The sequence below is a fragment of the Ziziphus jujuba genome, chromosome 1, assembly GCF_031755915.1.
Source record: "Ziziphus jujuba cultivar Dongzao chromosome 1, ASM3175591v1".
NCBI lineage: Eukaryota > Viridiplantae > Streptophyta > Magnoliopsida > Rosales > Rhamnaceae > Ziziphus > Ziziphus jujuba.
The window spans coordinates 40087139-40108694 of record NC_083379.1 but is presented as its reverse complement, the minus strand read 5'-3'; the positions used below and the strand labels follow the sequence as shown (position 1 = coordinate 40108694).

Sequence of the window (21556 nt, the reverse complement as noted above, 5' to 3'; positions counted from 1 at the left end):
GCTCTCTTCCAAACAGTTGGGAGACATTGGTAGTCTCTTTCAGCAATTCGACCCCGAATGGCAAATTTACTATGTCTATGGTTAAGAATGCCCTATTTAATGAAGAGGCCAGGAGAAAAGACATTGGCATGGATCAGTCACATGCCCTCGTCACAGAGAGAGGAAGACAGCAAAGAGGTGGTCGAGATAGGGGGAGAGGTAGGAGCAAGAGCAAAGGCAGATCTACAAACAGCAGAAAATCATCATATAAGTGCTATCACTGTGGCCTGGAGGGTCACATGAAGAAGAATTGTAGGAAGTTGTTGAGACAGTAGAGACTCCAAGGTAATCAGCCGAAGAAGGATGGAGAGACACTAGTCACTGTTACAGGAGAAGTGGCGCTCTGCTCCACCGAAGAAGAGACATGCCTTCATATATCAACCCAAGATGTTGAGTGGATAGTCGATACTGCAGCATCCTACCATGTCACTTTACATAGAGATTTCTTCAAAAGGTACAAAGCAGGAGACTTTGGTACGGTAAAGATATGAAATTCCAGTTTCGTAAAGATTATAAGAACTGGTGATATTCAGGTAAAAATGAATGTTGGTTGTATAATCACTTTGAAGGATGTCCATCATGTTCTAGATCTTCGGCTTAATCTACTTTCCGGAGCAGCCTTAAACAAGCAAGGCTATGACAACTACTTCAGCAAAAGCACATGGAAAATGACGAAAGGTGCCATAGTTATCGCCCGAGGACATATTTGTGGAATGTTGTACAAAACTCATGTGAAGATATGTGCAGATAGCCTCAATATTGCAGAAGGAGAGACATCTCAAAATCTGTGGCACCAGAGACTTCGTCATATGAGTGAAAAAGGATTGTCTACTTTGGCCAAGAAGAAGCTTATCACTGTTTGCAAGGATGCTACACTAGATCCTTGTAGTCACTGCTTGTTTAGTAAGCAACATAGAGTCTCCTTCAATTCCTCTGCATCAAGAATATCAAAGTTGCTTAGTCTGGTGCTCTCTGATGTTTGTGGTCCCATGGAGGTGGAATCATTAGGTGGCAACAAGTATTTCCTGACCTTCATTGATGATGCTTCTCAGAAGGTGTGGGTATATTTCTTAAAAACAAAGGACCAAGTATTAGATTGCTTCAAACTGTTTCATACCATGGTAGAGCGTGAAACAAGAAACAAGCAGAAATGTCTCCGTTCAAATAATGGAGGAGAGTATACTTCCAAGGAGTTGGATGCCTACTGCCATAGACACGACATTCGACATGAGAAGACGGTCCCTCGCACCCCACAACATAATAGAATAGCTGAAAGAATGAACCGAACCATTATGGAAAATGTCAAAAGTATGATCAGTATAGCTAAGCTGCCAAAGCCATTTTGGGGAGAAGCTGTTCTTGCCGCCTGCTATTTAATCAACAGATCACCATCAGTACCGTTGAATTTTGAAATTTCGGAGAAAGTGTGGTCGGGTAAGATTCCCTCCTACTCTCATTTAAGAGTGTTCCATTGTTTAGCTTATGTATATGTATCCAAGGAGCTCAGACAGAAGCTCGATGCAAGATATACTCCATGCATCTTTATAGGATATGGAGATGAAGAATTCAAATACAGGTTATGGGACCCGAAAACAAAAAAGGTTATTAGAAGCAGGGATGTAGTATTCCATGAAAACCAGAAAATGGAAGATATTGAAAAGCCCAGAATGTCTTCTAATTGTAGTTCTAGTGTCGAAAATTTTGGTCCTAATCCAGCACCAGCACAAATAGCCACAGAGGATAATGAGGTGCATGAAGATATACCAGAAGCAGACCAGGAGGAAGAAAGGGATATTGAGCAGGGGGAGACTCAATCCTCTCAAGCAGCTACAGGGCCATCACAGCGGTCAGATGATGGTACACCTCCTGAAACCAGTGGTTTACAAGTTCGGAGATCTGAGCGAGGCCGAATTCCATCAAAGAGATTTCCAGAATCTGAGTATATTCTGCTTACTGAAGAGGGGGAGCTAGAGAGTTTCTAAGAAGCTGTTTCTCATCAAGACAAGAAAAAGTGGCTGCAAGCAATGCAAGATGAGATGGAATCCTTGCAGAAAAATCATACGTATGGGTTGGTTGAGCTCCCAACAGGAAAGAAGGCATTAAAGAATAAATGGGTGTCCAAGCTCAAGAAAGATGGCAGCGGAAGGGTGGTGAAACACAAAGCCCGATTGGTGGTCAAAGGATTTCTTCAGAAGAAAGGAATTGACTTTGATGAGATTTTTTCACCAGTGGTAAAAATGACTTCAATTCGAGTCATTTTTGGTTTAGTAGCAAGTCTAAACCTAGAGCTTGAACAGATGGATATGAAGATAGCATTTCTTCATGGTGATTTACATGAGGAAATCTACATGGAGCAGCCAGAAGGATTTGAGATTTCAGGGAAAGAAAACCTCGTATGCAAGCTGAAGAAGAACTTGTATGGCCTCAAGCAAGCACCAAGACAATGGTATAAGAAGTTTGACTTGTTTATGGTGAGTCAAGGCTATAAAAGGACTGCAGCAGACCAGTGTGTTTATATTCAAAAATTTTTAGGTGGAAACTTCATTGCACTTTTGCTATATGTGGACGACATGCTGATCGTTGGACAAGATGCAATGAAGATTAGTCAACTGAAAAAAGAACTGTCTAAGTCCTTTGATATGAAAGACCTAGGACTAGCTCAACAAATTTTGGGAATGCAAATAATCCGAGACAGGAAGAATAGAAGGTTATGGCTATCTCAAGAGAAGTATGTTGAACCAGTGATAAAGAAATTCAACATGGATAAAACCAAAACAGTCAGCATTCCACTTGCAAATCATTTCAAGTTGAGCAAGAGATTGTGCCCCTCATCCAAAGAAGAGATAGAGGAAATGGCTTCAGTACCATATTCTTCAGCGGTAGGAAGTATGATGTATGCAATAGTGTACCAGACCAGACATTGCTCATGCAGTAGGTGTTGTGAGCAGATTTCTTTCAAATCCTGGAAAGGAACATTGGGAAGCAGTCAAACGGATTCTCAGGTATCTTAAAGGTACATCGAAGCTGTGTTTGTGCTACGGGGGAGGTGATCCAATCTTAGAAGGCTATACAGATGCAGATATGGGCGGAGACCCTGATAATAGAAAGTCTACATCAGGTTATCTCTACACTTTTTTTTTTTTGGGGGGGGGGGGGGAGCTGTGTCATGGCAATCAAGATTGCAGAAGTGTGTTACTTTATCCACTACTGAAGCAGAGTAGATTGCCACAGCGGAAGCGGGTAAGGAAATGTTGTGGTTAAAGCGTTTTCTCACAGAACTGGACATCAAGCAAGAAGACTACAAGATACATTGTGATAACCAAAGTGCCATTGATTTGAGCAAAACTCAATGTATCATTCCCGTATAAAGCACATTGACATCCGCTATCATTGGATACGCGAAGTAATAGATCAACAGTTGTAGAAACTGATGAAGATCCACACAAAGGAGAATCCAGCAGACATGTTAACAAAACTTGTTACTCAAAAGAAGCTGAAGCTGTGCAGAGACATAGCTGGAATGGATGGCAGATGACTATCAATTTAAATGCGGCTGGAGGGGGAGAATTGTGAAGTCCATCCGCAGCACATTGCATCGACAGTGTGAAACCAGCAACTCACTATTTTTGACAATAGCCATTGCTGCATTTAACACTGAACTCCAACTTGCTCAACAATTGTGGGCAATGTCAGAAGGCCGGTGCTGAACGTCAAAAGAGGTTGAAAATGGAGGACATGCATAGAATTTGTAAGTCTATAAATAGGCTCCATCTCGTTGCATGCAAGCCAAGCCAAGTCGAGCAAGCTCAATATCATCCCAAGTGAGGAGTATTGAGAGTAAACTCCGAGAGAGAGTGTTTAAGTTCCAGAGAGAGCTGGAGAGAAGAGTGAGCAATTCTAGAGAGAATTTGACAGTGTAGAGAGAGGTTTCACATGAGAATCCTCCACGAGAGAAGTTTTTATTTTTTGTAATCTATTTCCAAGTGAGTAATAGAATTAATTTTTATTTTTCTTCTCACATTTCTTCCCTAAAGTGGTCAGAGAACCACAACAAGAAAGTGTAGTGCTAAAAGGATATGTGGACTCAAATTATGCTGGAGATAGAGATAGAAGGAGATCTACATCATCTTATCAATTTACTTTGTGTAGAAATTGTATAAGTTGGATGTCCAAGTTAGAATATATGGCAACTACAATGTCTATGATAGAGGCAACATGCCTTAAAGTTATTAATGATCAAACAAAGCATACTGATATTAAATATCATTTTAGAAGAAATGTGATTTCTGAAGGAATTATAGGTTTGAAAAAAGATACCTACTGCACATAATGCAGCTAATACGGGAGCTAAGGTTCTACCAATGGGCAAGTTTAATTCATGTAAGATCTTTCTCAAGATTTAAGGTCAGAGTTTAGTGAACTAAGAAGTCCTTGAAGTTCTGTTGATATGTGATTAAAAGAAGCCAAAAAGCAATGCTGTTAATTGTTTTATTTTAAGCAGCATGGTCAAACTATGTCGTTTCAAGTATAGGTAATGACAAACATAGGTATGCGTTTTATTGCTTATATGGTAAGGTCTGGTTATAATAGTTGCTGTCCTTATAAATAGAACCCAATGTACTGTAGAAACAGAGTTTCCTGAGTACAAGGCTTCATCCTTCAATCAATAACAGCTTATTCCCTCTCTAAAAACTCTTTCATTCTTGAAGCTCTTTCTCTAGGTATTCTAGAAACATTCTGGATGAGTGTCTTGTGCGGAAGAGAAAAGGTGTATAAGGGATTTTAGTGTGGTTTACGGGTTTTAAAAAATCTGTATAAACAAAAGAATGAGCTATTTGTGTACAAACTGAATCTTATAGTGCAAGAACTTCTTGGATGGAGTTCACCGAGAACATAGAATCAATTTTTGAATCAATCCTTGTATTGTGTGTTGATTCTTTTCTTTCTTTATTTTAGTTACTGTTTTTGTACTGCATATAGTCATAACAATAATATATATAATATAATTATATAATTTTCAAATGGGCATCTTGACTTTATAGTGCTAATGAGTTTAATACAAATCTGAAGCTTAATTATAGAAGCTATACAATCAGTCTGATCAGCATAGCAGAAATCTGAAGTCTTTTTTAAGTAGAAAGCAAAGAAGATTACATCTGGTTTATTAATTGTTAACTCCAAGAACTCTAATCCAATTTGATGTTTGATTTAGCATTGGTAACATGCTAAATTTGGCAGCATATAGAATCTCAACCTGACTAGAAAGCAAAAATATCTAGAAAAGGTAGTTGAATTGAAAATTAAGAAATTAAGTTGTTCAATTCCATCTAAATCAACCACAAGAAAGGTAAACTGATGATTCAACATTATGTAGTACAGTTTCATTTTTTGTTTTTTTTTTTGTTTTTTTTTTGTTTTTTCGTTTTTTCGTTTTCTTGTTTTTTTGTTTTTTTGTGGCTATATTAAGACTAAATTGATGTCTCTGAATCAAACTTTAGTTTCTAAGGGTGAACAATTTCAACGTTAAAAAAGTTAAAAAATAAAATCATTTAAAAGTAATGAAAACTTTCGTTCGAAATATATTTTCTGATCGCATTATTTCATAATAAGTAATTAAATTATTTAAAGTAATCAAAATTCTGGGTTGTGACCTTAAGAAAAAAAAAAAAAAACACATCAATCAAATTCACATTAATTAGACAAAACAGAGGAAATCCTTTTGAGTTGCATTAAAATCTCAGTCTAATAAAACATAGCACGTGTCATGAACTGACTTCATGACTTGAATTTGCAACTTTTTATCAATATTCAAACTATATATTTTGTGCCAAATTAATCTCATTTGGTACATCGGAGAGCACAATATATTTGCTATAATTGGATTATCCAAAAGAATTATGTCCAATACATCACGAATATATTAATAAGATATATACCCACCTTCATGAATATTTGAATTTTGAACCCCTGTAACCATTTTCTTCCAGTCTTGTTTAACAAATCCAATCCCTACCGAAAGGGTGAATTAAATATTCAACATTCAAAAAGTTTCAATTCTGGTATATAATAATTTAATATCACTCACTCGAATAAAACTTTATTCTAATGGTTGACAAGTGGCTAGACATAATTCGTTAGGCGTGACTTTTTTTTGACTTATAACAGAATATCATTTATGCCTCATTACTCTAGTAACCGTTACTATTTCAATATTTTCGAGGAAGTTCCTTAAGATTTGTCCATTTTATTTAAAAAAAAAAAAAAAATTCCTCTAACATGTGGACAAGACAAAGGGCAGCTAGGTAAGATAAATTAGATACAGAAATAAACTTTATTTAAATAATAATTGAATATTCTTTTATCTAATAATTAATGCATATCTGTAAACCAAGAAATTTTGTTTTTTGTTTACTTGTTTTTTTTAATCCAATGGAATATTTTATTAGTAATCCACTAAGACTCTAATCCACAGAACCTCATTATACTTTGTTCATGGAGCTCCATTTACCTTCCTTCAATATCCTCTTCACTTCCTTCCTCTTTCTGATTCCGGTTCTCAACATATTGATTAAGAGATCAAAAAGCACAAACTTAGCATCAAAACTACCTCCAGGACCATGGAAGCTACCCATAATAGGAAACCTGCACCAACTGGTTGGCTCTCTACCTCATATAACATAATTTAACAATTTATTTAATGCACATCGGAGTATAAAATTTTTCAGGACAGTTTTCGGTGCTGGGAGCGAGATGTAATCTCAAGCAGTGGATTGGGCAATGTTAGAACTGATAAAGAATCAAAAAGCGATGAAGAAAGCACAAGAAAAAGTGAGATAAATATTCAAGAGAAGAGGTCCATTCGATGAAACAGGGCTTATTGAGATGAAGTATTTAAAACTTGTTATGAAAGAAATACTGAGATTACATCCTCCATCTCCACTGTTGCTGCCAAGGGAATGCAGAGAGAGCTTTGAAATTAATGGATATGTGATTCATTTCAAAGCCAAGGTGATAGTGAATGCATGGGAAATTGGGGCAGATAGAAGCACTGAACAGGCCATAGGCAGAGAGCATCATTCCAGAGAGGTTCATTGATAGCTGTGTGGATTTCAAGGGTACAGATTTTGAGTATATCCCATTTGGAGCTGGAAAGAGAATTTGTCCTGGCATGTCATTTGGTCTTATTTATGTTGAGTTTCCACTTGCTGTTGTATCATTTTGATTGGAAACTCCCAAATGGAATGAAACATGAAGAACTCGACATGACTCAGAGCTTTGGCATTACTGTCAGAAGAAAAGATGATCTGCACATGATTCCCATTACACATCATGATCCTTAAATCTATTTCAAAGTCGAAAGAAGAGTAAATAAAGTATGTTATCTCTTATGTATTTATATCCTAAATATAGTTGCTGTATCTTGTTACGTATTTATCCCATGTTATGAAAAAAATATAAAATATTATATCAGAAATTTATTTAGTAATTGAAAAACATATATTATTTTATGTTCAGTGATTTTGTTTAAGCCCAATTAGAATTACTCATTAAAAAAGTAGTCTCTAAATAGTTTGACAAGTTTAATATTTTAAGAGCATTATGAATCATAAACAAAAATCTTATAATATATTTGGTAGCATATAGAATCTCAACATAACTAGAAAGCAAAAATATCTACAAGAGGTAGTTGAATTGAAACTTCAGAAATTAATCTTGTCCAATTCCACCCAAATGAACCATCAGAAAGGGTAAACTGATGATTCAACATTTGCCATTACAGTTTCATTTTTTTTGCTATATTAGATTAAATTGATGTCCCTGAATGAAAATTGAATTTCTATTTGTCACAAGTGGCTGCTGAACGATAATATTATTTGGTGCTTGATTTTTTCTCTGTCCATATCCAACTAATGGACAGAACCCTTGTCAAATTGCTAGTACTGGGACTGAAGGTTCGGCATTAATGGAGAAAAGCAGACAACTTAGCCAAAAAAAAAGTTTGGAAAGCATTGTGAAGAGGATTCGTTGAACACACCCAAAATATTAAAAAGTGTTGTTTTTGTGACTCAAAATTAATGATGAACATGAGGGGTTGATGGGATGATGTTTGGTGATGAAGTGAAGAGGAAGAAAGCAAGAGAAGAGAGAAAAAAATAAAAATAAAATAAAAAAAAGCCCAAAATTATGATTTTTCCCCTCTTTAGTGATATGTTAGCCTAGGAATTCATGCCAAACAGATCTAAGAGTGTTTTCAACTGGTTTTAGAGAGAGAAACAGTGGATTCTTCAAAATCCCATCAATGGTGCCATGCTCTTGGTGATTAAGCTTGTAATCTTTTCAAAATAATGAAAATCATCATCTCCTTGCTTGTCCGTGGACGTAGATTACCTTGATCGAACCATGTAAAACTTTTGTGTGTTTTTCTGTCTCTCTCCTCTTACATTTATGTGCTTGTCTTTCTCTCTCTAGATTTTTCATATGGGTTTGTTCTGAGATCTTCTATTTCATCTATATTTGCTTGTTTGTGGACTTTTTGTAGGTTGTGTACTGCTTGTGGATATATATATATATATATATATATATATATATATATTGCTTACTATACACCGGTTGAATATCTACAAATTGGTATCAAAGCCTAGGTTGGTGAAAATCTAAGGATTGGAGTTCGGAGATTTGGGGCTTTTGTGTAGCTTGTTGTTGTTAGCTTCTTGTAGTGGAATTGGAGGTTCCCTGGTTGAAGCTAGGTTGGTTATGGTGTACCCAAGCAAACTTGACCATGTCTACTAAGTTTGAGGTGGAGAAATTCATGGGCTCAAATGATTTTGGCCTTTGGAAGATGAAAATGAAGGCGTTGTTAGTCAAGGAAGGGTTAGATGTGGCTTTAGAAGATGAAGAACATTTACCGGAAACAACGGATGTTAGAGAGAAGAGGGAATTATTGAAAAAGGCATATAGTTCAATAATTCTTGGTCTTGGAGACAAGGTGTTGAGAGAGGTGTCGAAGGAAATAACAGCGGCGGATGTTTGGAGAGGTTTGGAAGAGAGGTACATGGCTAAATCGATACCAAACCACATCAATTTGAAGCAACGACTCTATGGCTTCAAAATGAAAGAGGGACGGTCTTTGAGTGATAATCTTGATGAATTTACTAAGTTTATTCAAGATATGGAGAGTGTGCAAATCTCAATTGAGTGTGAGGACCAAGCGGTGATTTTACTTAATTCTTCGCCTCGAGGAAACGATCACTTTATGGATACTCTCAAGTATGGAAGACAAACCTTGGATGTGAAGGAAGTTATAGTGGCAATAGTTGCTAAGGATGCAGAGAAAAGCTTGAGTGGCAAGAGTAGTGATGGGTTGGGGCTCACGGTGAGAGGTAGAACCTTAGATCGGCCTAATGGTAGAAATTGACAAGGTAAGAGTCGAGGTAGATCGAAATCAAAGGACAAAACGAGATGTTTTTGTTGTAATCAATTGTGGCATTTCAAGAAGGATTGTCCGGAGAGGCTTGGAAAAGGGAAGGAGAAGCAATCCGATGGAGATGAAAGTGTTACCTTAGAAGGTTATGAAAGCTCTGAAGTATTGTTTGTAACCGAGACAATAATGTTGAGTGGATACTTGACTCGAGTTGTACTTTCCATATGAGTCCGATAAAGAGTTATTTTGATACATTTGAGGAACTAGATGGAGAACATGTTCTCATGGGGAACAATGTGGTTTGCAATGTTGAGGGGATTGGTACGATAAAGTTGAAGCTTCATGATGGAGTTGTGAGAACTTTGTCAGATGTGCGGTATATTCCCGGGTTAAAAAGGAATTTGATTTCTCTTGGTACATTGGATGAGCATGGATATAGTTATAAGGCCGAGAGAGGCACTTTGAAGGTCTTGAAGGGTTTAATGGTAGCAATGAAGGCTTCTAAGAAGAATGGCTTGTATGTGCTAGATGGAAGTGTAGTTCAAGGTGACGCTTCAGTCTCGGTGAATGAGAAAGTGAGTAACACCACACTTTGGTATAGAAGACTAGGCCATATTAGCGAGAAAGGGCTAATTGAGCTTAGTAAACAAGGGCTTTTATGTGGGCACAAGGAGATGAAACTTTACTTTTGTGAGCATTGTATCTATGGCAAGCAAGCTTAGGTGAAGTTCAACATCGCGGTGCATCGAACTAAGGGGATCTTGGATTATGTTCATTCCGATGTATGGGGCCCCGTGAGAACGAATTCAATGGGTGGTTGTAGGTACTTCATGACCCTCATTGATGATTACTTAAGGAGAGTATGGGTTTACATGTTGAAAACCAAGGATGAGGCTTTCATTAAGTTCAAGGAATGGAAGGTTATGGTTGAGAACCAAACCAGAAAGAAGATGAAGATGCTCCGAATATATAACAGGCTTAAGTATTGCATGAGGAGTTCAATTCCTATTGCAATGAGCATGGAATTGTGAGACACAAGACCATACGAATGACTCCTCAACAAAATGGTCTTGCTGAACATATGATTAGGACCATTTTGGAAAGAATGAGAAGTATGCTTTCCAATGCTAAGCTACCTACAAGTTTTTGGGTGGAGGCGATGAATACCGCGGTGTACTTGATCAATAGGTGTCCGTCAAGTGCTATTGAGTTCAAGATTACAATGGAGAAGTGGTCCAAGCATGCACTGGAGTTAAGTAATCTCAAGGTCTTTGGTTGCACTTTGTATGTTCATGTAAACGAAGGCAAGTTACATCCAAGATCCATGAAATGCATTTTCTTGGGGTACCCGAAGGGTGTCAAAGGCTGTAGACTTTGGAATCCGGATATAAGGAAGTGCGTGATTAGTAGGGATGTGGTGTTCAAGGAGAGTGAGATGCTTGGGTTGGCGAAGGATGGAGAATCTTCGAGTGGAGGTGAAGTTGACAAGGAGACATTCGATCTTGGGATTGAGGATAATCCAAGGAAGAAAGTGACTCATGAGGAGCACCGTGATACACAAGTGGCTCAAGAACAAGTTGATGAGGTAGCTGATCATACCAATGAGGAGGTGGTTGATGTTGATAACCTCCATGATTACAATTTGGCTCGCGATAGAGAACAGAGACAATCCAAGGCACCGGTGAGATATGGTTTTGTGGATTGTATTGTAAATGCTCTCGAAGTTGCGGAAGAAATGGACTCGGAGCCTAACATTTTTGAGGAAGCTCTAGCTTCAAAAGATTCGGTAAAGTGGAAGGTGGCCATGGATGAGGAGATGGATTCCTTGCATAGGAATCAAACTTGGAAATTAATAGATAAACCTAAAGGTGGAAGGGTTATAGGTTGCAAGTGGGTGTTCAAGAAGAAGGAAGGTGTACCGGAGTTGAGACACCAAGGTTCAAAGCTCGATTGGTTGCAAAGGGTTATACTCAAAAGGAGGGAGTGGATTTCAATGAAATATTCTCTCCGATGGTGAGACACACTTCTATTCAGATCTTGTTATCACTTGTGGTTCATAAGGGTCTTGAGTTACATCAATTGGATATCAAGAAGGCATTCTTGCATGGAGACCTCGAGGAAGATATTTACATGGCTCAACCTGAAGGATATGCAAAGGGTGCCAAGGTATGCCTGCATTAAAAATCCCTTTATGGTTTGAGACAATCTCCTAGGTAATGGTATAAGAAATTCGACAAGTTTATGCTTGGTATTGGCTTCAAGAGGATCACGTTTGATCTTTGTGTGTATTACAAAGAGTTGTCGAATGGGGAGTTCATTTATCACTTGTTGTATGTTGATGATATGTTAATTGCGTGCAAACATATGGATGAGATTGATATTTTGAAGAAGTTGATGAGTTCTAATTTTGAGATGAAAGACCTTGGAGAAGCCAACAAAATTTTGGGGATAGATATATTTCGGGATAAGGAGAATCAGAAGATATTTGTTTCTCAGAGGAAGTATATTGAGAAGGTCTTGGAGAGGTTCAACATGGGTGGTGCAAATCCCGTGATCACACTTTTAGCACCCCACTTCAAATTGTCATCCAAGCAATGCTCGAAAAGTGAACAAGAGAGGGAAAGCATGGCTAAGATGCCATATGCAAATGCCGTAGGTTGCATCATGTATTTGATGGTGTGTACTAGACTGGACATCGCTCATGTGGTTAGTGTGGTGAGTAGATTTATGAGTAATTCGGGTAAACCACATTGGGAGGCTTTGCCATGGATGTTGGCTTATTGTATCGGAAAGAGAACATGGTAATGGTGATTGTGTTGTCGGATATTGTGATGCAGACCTTGGTGGTGATCGGGACAAGAGAAAGTCCTTGACGGGTTATATATTTTCTGCTTGGGGTAATACAATTAGTTGGAGAGCATCGTTACAACTGGTGGTTGCACTCTCAAGTACCGAAGCGAACATATGGCGGCCACGGAAGTGACAAGGGAGGCATTATGGTTAAAATGGTTGGTAAATGAGCTTGGTGTGCCCCAAAACCAAGTCATTGTGCATTGTGACAACCAAAGTGCAATCTTCTTGGCAAAGAATCAAGCCTTTTCGGACAGTACAAAGCATATCGAGAAGAAGTACCACTTTGTTTGAGAATTGATTGACAAAGGTGAAGTGGATTTGGTGAAGATTGCGGGTGAAAAGAATCTGACGAATATATTGACCAATGTAGTGCCAACGGAGAAGCTTAGGCTCTGTATGAGTCTAAGCAATGTGCAAAGCAAGTGATGAGGATGTGTGTGCAAGTAAGGAGTGATGGGAAGTGATTTGAAGAGTTTGTGAATTTAGAGTCAAGGTGAAGAAATGTTGTTTTTGTGACTCTAAATTAATGATGAACATGAGGAGTTGATGGGATGATGTTTGGTGATGAAGTGAAGAGGAAGAAAGCAAGAGCAGAGAGAGGAAAAAAAAAAAACCCCAAAATTATAGTTTTGCCCTTCTTTAATGATATCTTAGCCTAGGAATTCGGGCCAAACAGATCTAAGAGTGTTTTCAACTGGTTTTAGAGAGAGAAATAGTGGGTTCTTCAAAATCCCATCAATGGTGCCATCCTCTTGGTGATTAAGCTTGTAATCTCTTCAAGATAATGAAAATCATCATCTCCTTGCTTGCCCGTGGACGTAGATCACCTTGATCGAACCATGTAAAACTTTTATGTGTTTTTCTATCTCTTTCTAGATTTTTTATATGGGTTTGTTATGAGATCTTCTATTTCATCTATATTTGTTTGTTTGTGGACTTTTTATGGGTTGTGTGTTGCTTGTGGATATATATATTGCTTGCTATACACAGGTTGAATCTCTACAAAAAGCATTTGAGAAATGACACCTAAATCACATCTCATGGTATAGTCATTAATGACGGCTTAAGGAGGCTACCCTCCAATTATTATTATCATCATCATTTGTAGAATATATGTTTCTTAATATCTAAGAAGAAACAATTACAATTTAGACAGAAATCAGTGCTTAGATAACTTAAAAAGCTAAATAAGAATAAAAGTTAATATAATTATTGAAGTGTTTTTGCATAGTGGAAATAAAAATTGTTAAAATGTTATAATATTCTACTTTACAATATGGTTATTCCAAGTAGAGAAAGCAAATTGAAACATGAAATAATTATTCAACATGATCAAGTAGTCAAAAGGTTCAAAAATCCCACCCCAATGGGTGTATACATATATACATATATATATATATATATGCATTTTGGACAACCATTAATTTAGTAACCTTTTAATCCATAGAACACATTTTATACTTTGGTCATGGAGCTCCAATTACCTTCCTCCTTCCCAATCCTTTTAACTTTCTTCATCTCCTTGTTTATGGTTCTAAACATATTGAAAAGATCAACAACTATAAACTCTGCTTCAAAACTACCAGCAGGACCATGGAAACTACCTATTATAGGATACATGCACCAAATGATTGGGTATCATACATTATGAGACTTGGCCAAGAAATATGGACCATTGATGAACCTGAAACTTGGTCAAGTTTCCACCATAGTTGTTTTTGTTAGAGTTTGGGCCCAGGCCCAAATGTGTGAATGATTTTGGGTTTTATTTTTCTTACAAGTTGATTGAAAAAATGAGGATTTTGATCATTTTTATTAAATAAAATAAAAGAATATTTTTGAACGTGGGAGTTGAGAGTTTTAAGGAAATAAAACTCTGGGATGAGTGATGGAAGAAGACACGTTCTTTGAAAACGTTCTTTTCAGTTTTTGAGGTTTTTACAGAGAAAAAAGATTTTGAAAAATTACGTGAAAAACTCAGAGAGAAAAGAGTGACAGTAGTAAAGTGAAGGTACACAAAAGTTCGAAGGAAAGGTTTTGGAGGTGCCGTGTTCAAGATCTTGTAGCCGTTGTATCTTGGGAGACGTTTGTCACAAAATTCCTGCACCGATGAGCGTAAAATGTCTTAAGGACATTGTGGTATCACACAGGCCTCGGCTAGACTTCCAGAAAGCAGATCAATACAAGGACCTACAGGTTTTAATTCAATTGATTATTTTGTGTAATTTAATTTTATATTATTTTATTTTTCCACATGTATTTACATATATATACTTACATTTTTTCCAACAATCTTAAGATATTTTATATAATATATGTAGATATATGTGGAAATATATTTTAGTTTGATCTGTGTAATTTTGAGATTGGAAATTTTTCCTTTGCCGTGGGTTGTTGATTGATTATTTGAATAATCTATATTTATTCAAAATTGTTTTAATTAAAAAAAATTAATATATTTGTTAATTCAAAGAACCCATGTACTGTAGATGGGTCATATTTATTTTATTATTATTATTTTTTTGTTTTGTTTAATTGGTGTATGATGCCATGCTATCTTTGGTGTTTAACTTTTTAATATATGATTGTGGATCTATATTTGTGTATGATTCCGGTATATAGAAAAGGAAGAAAAAAAATTTGGACCGTGAGGTTTAAGAATTTATGGGTAATTATAATATTTTGTTTTAAATAAAAAAATTTTCCAAAAATTGAATTTCCATGAATTTCTAAACTTTTTGGTGAATTTTCAGTTTTTTTTTTTATCCCTGAAAAAGTGAAAAAGAGGTGAAAATTTGAACCGGGTCGCAAAAACCATTTACCAATACAACGGGTCGAGAAAACCGGCTGGAGCTTGAAGACGGGTCGCAATTCAGGTTAACGGGTCGACAAATGAGTTTGGGTAAGATTCTGGGTTAGTAGGCTTGAATTTTAATATCTGTTGGGTCAGGCCCAATTTCAAAGCGAGCCTGTGGTTAGAACAGGCTACTGTTCAGCCCAGGACCTAGGCTCAATTCAGACCCAGGCCCAAGAGAATTGGCCCGAATCGAAATGAGCTTGCCAGGTGTCGCGATGAAAGAGCACCACGTGGCAAGACGAAATGCTGACAAGTGTCGCATGACGGCAAGGCGACGTGGCACAATGTTGATACGCCACATGTCGCACAATCATGAAGCCACGTGTCGACCAAGCGTAAGGCCACATGTTGCGCAAATGATTGGAGACACGTGTCGACTACCACAGGTGACACATATCCGTCCTTGCAATCGCCATGTGTCGTCTTCTCAAGGTGCCATGTGTCTACCTGATACCACATGTCAGCCTCTGTGAGGTGACACGCGTCGATCAACAGTGGACTTTTGCTTACCAAGTGGCGTCGCCACGTCAGCAATTGATGATGTGGCGAAGCGCCATGTCAGTGGCCAGATGATGTGGCAATGTGCCACATCAGCTTTTTGACTACGTAGTGATGATGTGGCACTTGCCACATCAGCACAGTGATAGATGGCAGTAAACAGTACCACGTGAACAGTATTTCTTGGGTATATATAGTAATTTTTGTGGTGTATACAGAAGCCCTAAAAATCGTATTTTTTTGTGTTTTCCTTTTGGAAATTGCTTATAATTAGTTTGTTGAGATAGAAAGGAACAACTAATTGATTCTTGTTTTTGTGATTTTACAGAAATGGCAAGTGGAGACAAGAGGACTGTGCCCACTCAGACTTCTGGTATGCAGATGCCTCATTCTGCAAGTCATGCAGAGAAACCTGAGAAGTTTAATGGAGCAAACTTCAAGAGGTGGCAACAGAAGATGCTATTTTACTTGACCACCCTAGGACTTGCGAAGTATTTAACTGAAGATGCGCCACCCAATAATGAAGAGAGTGATAAGGAGACACTCATGGTGGTGGATGCATGGAATAATTCTGATTACTTATGCCGAAATTATGTCCTGGATGGCCTGTCTGATGTCTGTATGGTGTATACTGTGGCAGAAGTCAGCTAAGAAGCTGTGGGAAACACTGGACTAGAAGTACAAGACTGAGAATGCGGGTTCAGGAAAGTTTATTACAGGCTGATTCTTGGACTACATGATGGTAGATACGAAGTCATTAATGAATCAAGTATATGAGTTGCAAGTACTGATTTAGGAAATGCTTACTGAAGGGATGATCATGAATGAAGCCTTACAAGTGGCTTGTATGATTAAGAAACTACCTCCAAGTTGGAGTGACTTCAAGAATTATCTGAAGCACAAAAGAAAGGAGATGGATATGAATGTTCTTATAAGCAAGCTTTACATTGAAGATGACAACAGGAAGTCTGATAAAAAAGCTTTGAAAGCCGTGCAAAGTGCCAATGTTGTGGAGCATGGTCAGAGCTCCAAGAATAAGAAGAAAACTGGAAAAGCTTCCAAGTTAGGGCCAAAAGGAGGAATCTCCAAGAAGGCCAAGTTTCAAGGCAGGTGCTTCAACTGTGACAAGATGGGTCACAGAGCTACGGAATGTAGGCTACCAAAGAAAAAAAGGAATCAGGCATAGGTGATGGAGGACATCACTCAAGAGGTTGATGACATTGACCTTAGTGCTGTGATATCTGAAATGAACTTGGTGGGATCCAATCCTAGAGAGTAGTGGGTAGTTACTGGTCCGACCCGCCATGTGTGTTTAGATAGGAGTATGTTCACTTCCTTCCAACCAAAGAAGAATAGAGAGAAGTTGTTCATGGGGAACTCTGCTACCTCAAAAATCCAAGGTGAGGGCAAAGTAATCCTGAAGATGACATCGAAAAAAGAGCTGACTCTGAATAATGTACTGTATGTTCCAAACATTTGCAAGAATCTGGTATCTGGATCGCTCCTGAGCAAACATGGTTTTTGCTTAGTATTTGAGTCAAATAAAGTTATTTTGTCCAAATTTGGAATGTTTGTGGGAAAGGGTTATGTAGTCAATGGTTTATTTAAACTAAATGTAATGATCGTAAAGCCTAAAGAAATGAATAAAGCTAGTAGTTTTTCTGTTTACTTGCTTGAGTCTTCCATTTTGTGGCATGGTAGACTAGGACATGTTAATTATAATTCTCTGTGGACATTAATTAACTTAAATCATATTCTCACGTTTGAAATTGATTCCAACCATAAGTGTGAAACTTGTGTGGAAGCAGAATCAATGAGGTCATCATGTCAAAAAATTGATAGAAATAATGAATCGTTGAATTTAATACATAGTGATGTATGTGATTTAAAATTTGCACTGACTAGAGGTGGTAATAAGTATTTTATCACCTTTATTGATGACAGCACAAAATATTATGTATAATGGAAAGTCTAGATACATTCGTCATAGACACAATTCCATTAGACAGTTAATCTCAACTGGAGTTATCTCAATAGACTATGTAAAGTCAAAAGATAACATTGCAGATCCACTAACCAAAGGATTAAATAGAGAACTAGTTGAGAATTTATCGAGGAGAATGGGATTGAAGCCCATGAATAAAGTCAATATGATGGAAACCCAACCTAGTTGACTGGAGATCCCAAGATCTAGGTTCAATGGGACAACGCAATTGTAAAGACTGGTATGGATCATTATGGGGGTTCATCCTCCGTCCATTCCTATGACAAACAGTGATAGAAAAACGTTAAGTATAAAGTATGCTTTTAATGATTCCTATAAGTGTGTGTGGTAATCTATGCATAGTTAGGCTAATTACATTGGGAATAAGAATCACCTATGTGAGAGAGAAGAGTTGCCGCTTCAAAGGAGAATTGTTAAAGGCGCAATTTTTTAGAAACTCTTGCAGAACCAGGGAGGTGTTCAGGGCCAAAATGAACACAACAGTGAGAACTGAAGTGTATCAGGAAGGAATCATATGTGGGCTATGTTGTCATTTACACAAAGGATGAAATGGTTCAAAGATATCGCATTACCATAAGTAAGTACAGAAGATGTAGTCTCACAAGAGAAGGTTCAAAGAGTAACATCTACTTATCATATACAGGTTCCAACGGTAGAGTTTTACCACCAGAGTCATATTTGTTTTAGAAATCAAATCATTCATTTGGTGGGGGGGGGGGATTGTTAGAGTTTGGGCCCAGGCCCAAATGTGTGAATGATTTTGGGTTTTATTTTTCTTACGAGTTGGTTGAAAAAATGAGGATTTTGATCATTTTTATTAAATAAAATAAAAGAATATTTTTGAATGTGGGAGTTGAGAGGTTTAAGGAAATAAAACTCTGGGATTAATGGTAAAAGAAGACACGTTCTTTGAAAACATTCTTTTCAGATTTTGAGGTTTTTACAGAGAAAAAAGATTTTGAAAAATTACGTGAAAAACTCAGAGAGAAAAGAGTGACAGTGGTAAAGTGAAGGTACACAAAAGTTCAAAGGAAAAGTTTTGGAGGTGTTGTGTCCAAAATCTTCCAACCGTTATATCTTGGGAGACGTTCATCACAAAACTCCTGCACCGGTGGGTGTAAAACGTCTTAAGGGCATAGTGGTATCACACAAGCCTCGGCTAGTTTTTCAGAAAGCAGATTAATACAAGGACCTACAAGTTTTAATTTAATTGATTATTTTGTGTAATTTAATTTAATTTTATGTTATTTTATTTTTCCACATGTATTTACATATATATACTTACATTTTTTCCAACAGTTTCATCTCCAGAGTTTTCCAAACAAATTAAGGAAACCCATGATATTGTGTTTGCTTCTAGGCCTCAGACTATTGTTTCAAAGCTAATGGCTGATTCTGCAAGTTTAACTTTCGCACCCTATGGAGAGTATTGGAGACAAGTTCGAAAAATTTGCATACAGGAGGTTCTTAGCTTTAAAAAGTCCAATTTATCAACCCATTAAAGAAGAAGAGCTATCAAATCTTGTCCAACTCATTGGTTCACATTCTGGTTCTGCTATTAATCTTATTGACATGATCTACTCCTCCACATATGGCATTACTTCAAAATCAGCTTTTGGTAAGAAAAGCAAAGAACAAGAAAGATTTGTATCGGTTATTGATGAAGTTCTAGAGGCTGCAGCAGGTTTCAATCTTGTAGATCTATTTCCTTCAATTCATTTTCTTTATCTAATTAGTGGAATGAGAACTAAACTTGAAAGGCTGCATCAAGATGCCGATAGTGTATAGGAAACCATCATCAATGAACACAAAGATCCAAGGAAAGAAGAAAAGATCATAGGGTTGAGACAGAAGATGATATTGTAGATGTTCTTTTGAAGTTTCATGACCGTGGTGATCTTGATAAATTTTCACTAACTATTGATAATATCAAAGCAGTGATGCAGGTAAATGAATATTGTTCAATTTATGCTGAAATTTCAGTCACATCTTGATACTAAAATATAAGTTTTTCTTTGTCATGTATGTAATTTTTAAATCATCGACTATTTCAATGTTTATAGCTCATAGGAAATGGCCCAACAACGCCTACCAAATATATTTTCTAATATGATTCAAACTAAATTTTTTTACTTCGTCTACAATTTGAAGTGCTTTTGGTATGTCTTTTATGTGTCATATGAATGATGACAACCTTTATAGGTTTGTAGCAGATTCTATCAAGGATCCTCAATTCCAAGAATCAAGATTTTCAATAATATCATACAAAAGTTGACCTTTTTTTAAAGTGGATAATTAAACGATAGTATGCACTTTGTATAGGAAATTAATTAAATTTCAGTTTTGATCATTTACCACGATATATGTTTATGTGGGAAAAAAACCAAAAAATTAGGATATCTATAGTGCAGGGAGTAAGACATCATAAACTACGGTAGATTGGACAATGTCAGAAATGATTAAGAATCCAAGAGTGATGAAGAAAGCACAAGAGGAGGTTAGGGAAGTGGTTAACAGACAATGTATTGTTGATGAAGGTAGCATTAATGAGATGCGATATTTGAAGTGTGTTACTAAAGAAGTTCTGAGATTACACCCTCCAGCTCCATTGTTACTTCCAAGGGAATCCAGAGAGAGATGTGAGATTAATGGGTATGAAATTCCTGTCAAAGCCAGAGTGATAGTAAATGCATGGGCAATTGGAAGAGATCCAAAATATTGGGCTGAACCTGAGAGCTTCTATCCAGAAAGGTTCATTGATAGCTCTGTGAATTTCACAGGTGCAAATTTTGAGTATATCCCATTTGGTGCTGGAAGGAGAATTTGCCCTGGTATGGCATTTGGTGTTACCAATGTTGAGCTTCCACTCTTATATTTGTTATACCATTTTGATTGGAAACTCCCAAATGGAATGAAACATGAAGACTTGGACATGACTGAGAGATTTGGCATACTGTAAGAAGAAAAGATGATCTGCATTTGATTCCCTTGGCTTATTGTCCCTCGCCTGTTGAAAATCCCCATCCTCATGGTGAAAACTAAGGACTTGGTTTGTTTTGAAAACTTTAAATTTGTTTCTTCCATGTTTATGAGAATGGTTTATCACAATTTGGGAGAACTATTTACCCTGAAAATGTTATTAATACTTGTAAGCTATTTGGATTTTAATGACCAATTTATTGTCTGCTAGGACTGTCTATTTATAAAGTAAGTGTTTTTCTTTAAAAAGTGATAAAGTGGTATTCTCCACCTTCAATGTCAAAAAAAAAAATAAATAATAATAATAAGAAGAAGAAGATGATGAAGAAGGTGTGGTTTGGAAGCATGTAACAGCCCAGACCACCTGCATCAAGATATTGTCCACTTTGAGCCCGGCCCGCACGGTTTTGCTCTTCTCGACCCCAGTACCACGGTGGATCACAGGAAAAGGCCTCTTAAAGAGAAAGGTATCCACACGCTTATAAGCCATGCTTTGTTTCCCTTTCCAACCGATGTGGGATGTTACAATCCACCCTCCTTAGGGCCCAGCGTCCTCGCTGGCACACCGATCCGGGTCCGGCTCTGATACCACTGTAACAGCCCAGACCACCCGCATCAAGATATTGTCCGCTTTGGGCTCGGCCCGCACGGTTTTGCTCTTCCCGACCCCAGTACCACGGTGGGTCACAGGAAAAGTGTAACACCCCGTCCCAAATCGCACCGGAATCCGTGACCGTTGACCATTGACCGAAGGGGTCAAAAGTTGACTTTTTGACTCGGTGGGAATTGCGAGATGACTAGGGTACCGTGGCGAAGTGCACGATGCCACGAGTTCGTAGACTGGTAGCACGTCGAAAACGGAGCTACGGTTTGGAAGTTATGGACGAAACAAGTTGCGGTCCAA

At 37.4% G+C, this 21556-nt stretch overlaps 2 pseudogenes; both read left to right on the top strand.

Moving 5' to 3' along the window:
• Positions 1-6531: 6531 nt before the first annotated feature.
• Positions 6532-20715, top strand: LOC107433324 (cytochrome P450 71D11-like; annotated as a pseudogene).
• On the top strand, positions 6704-7393 carry LOC125420692 (desmethyl-deoxy-podophyllotoxin synthase-like; annotated as a pseudogene).
• Positions 20716-21556: the final 841 nt, after the last annotated feature.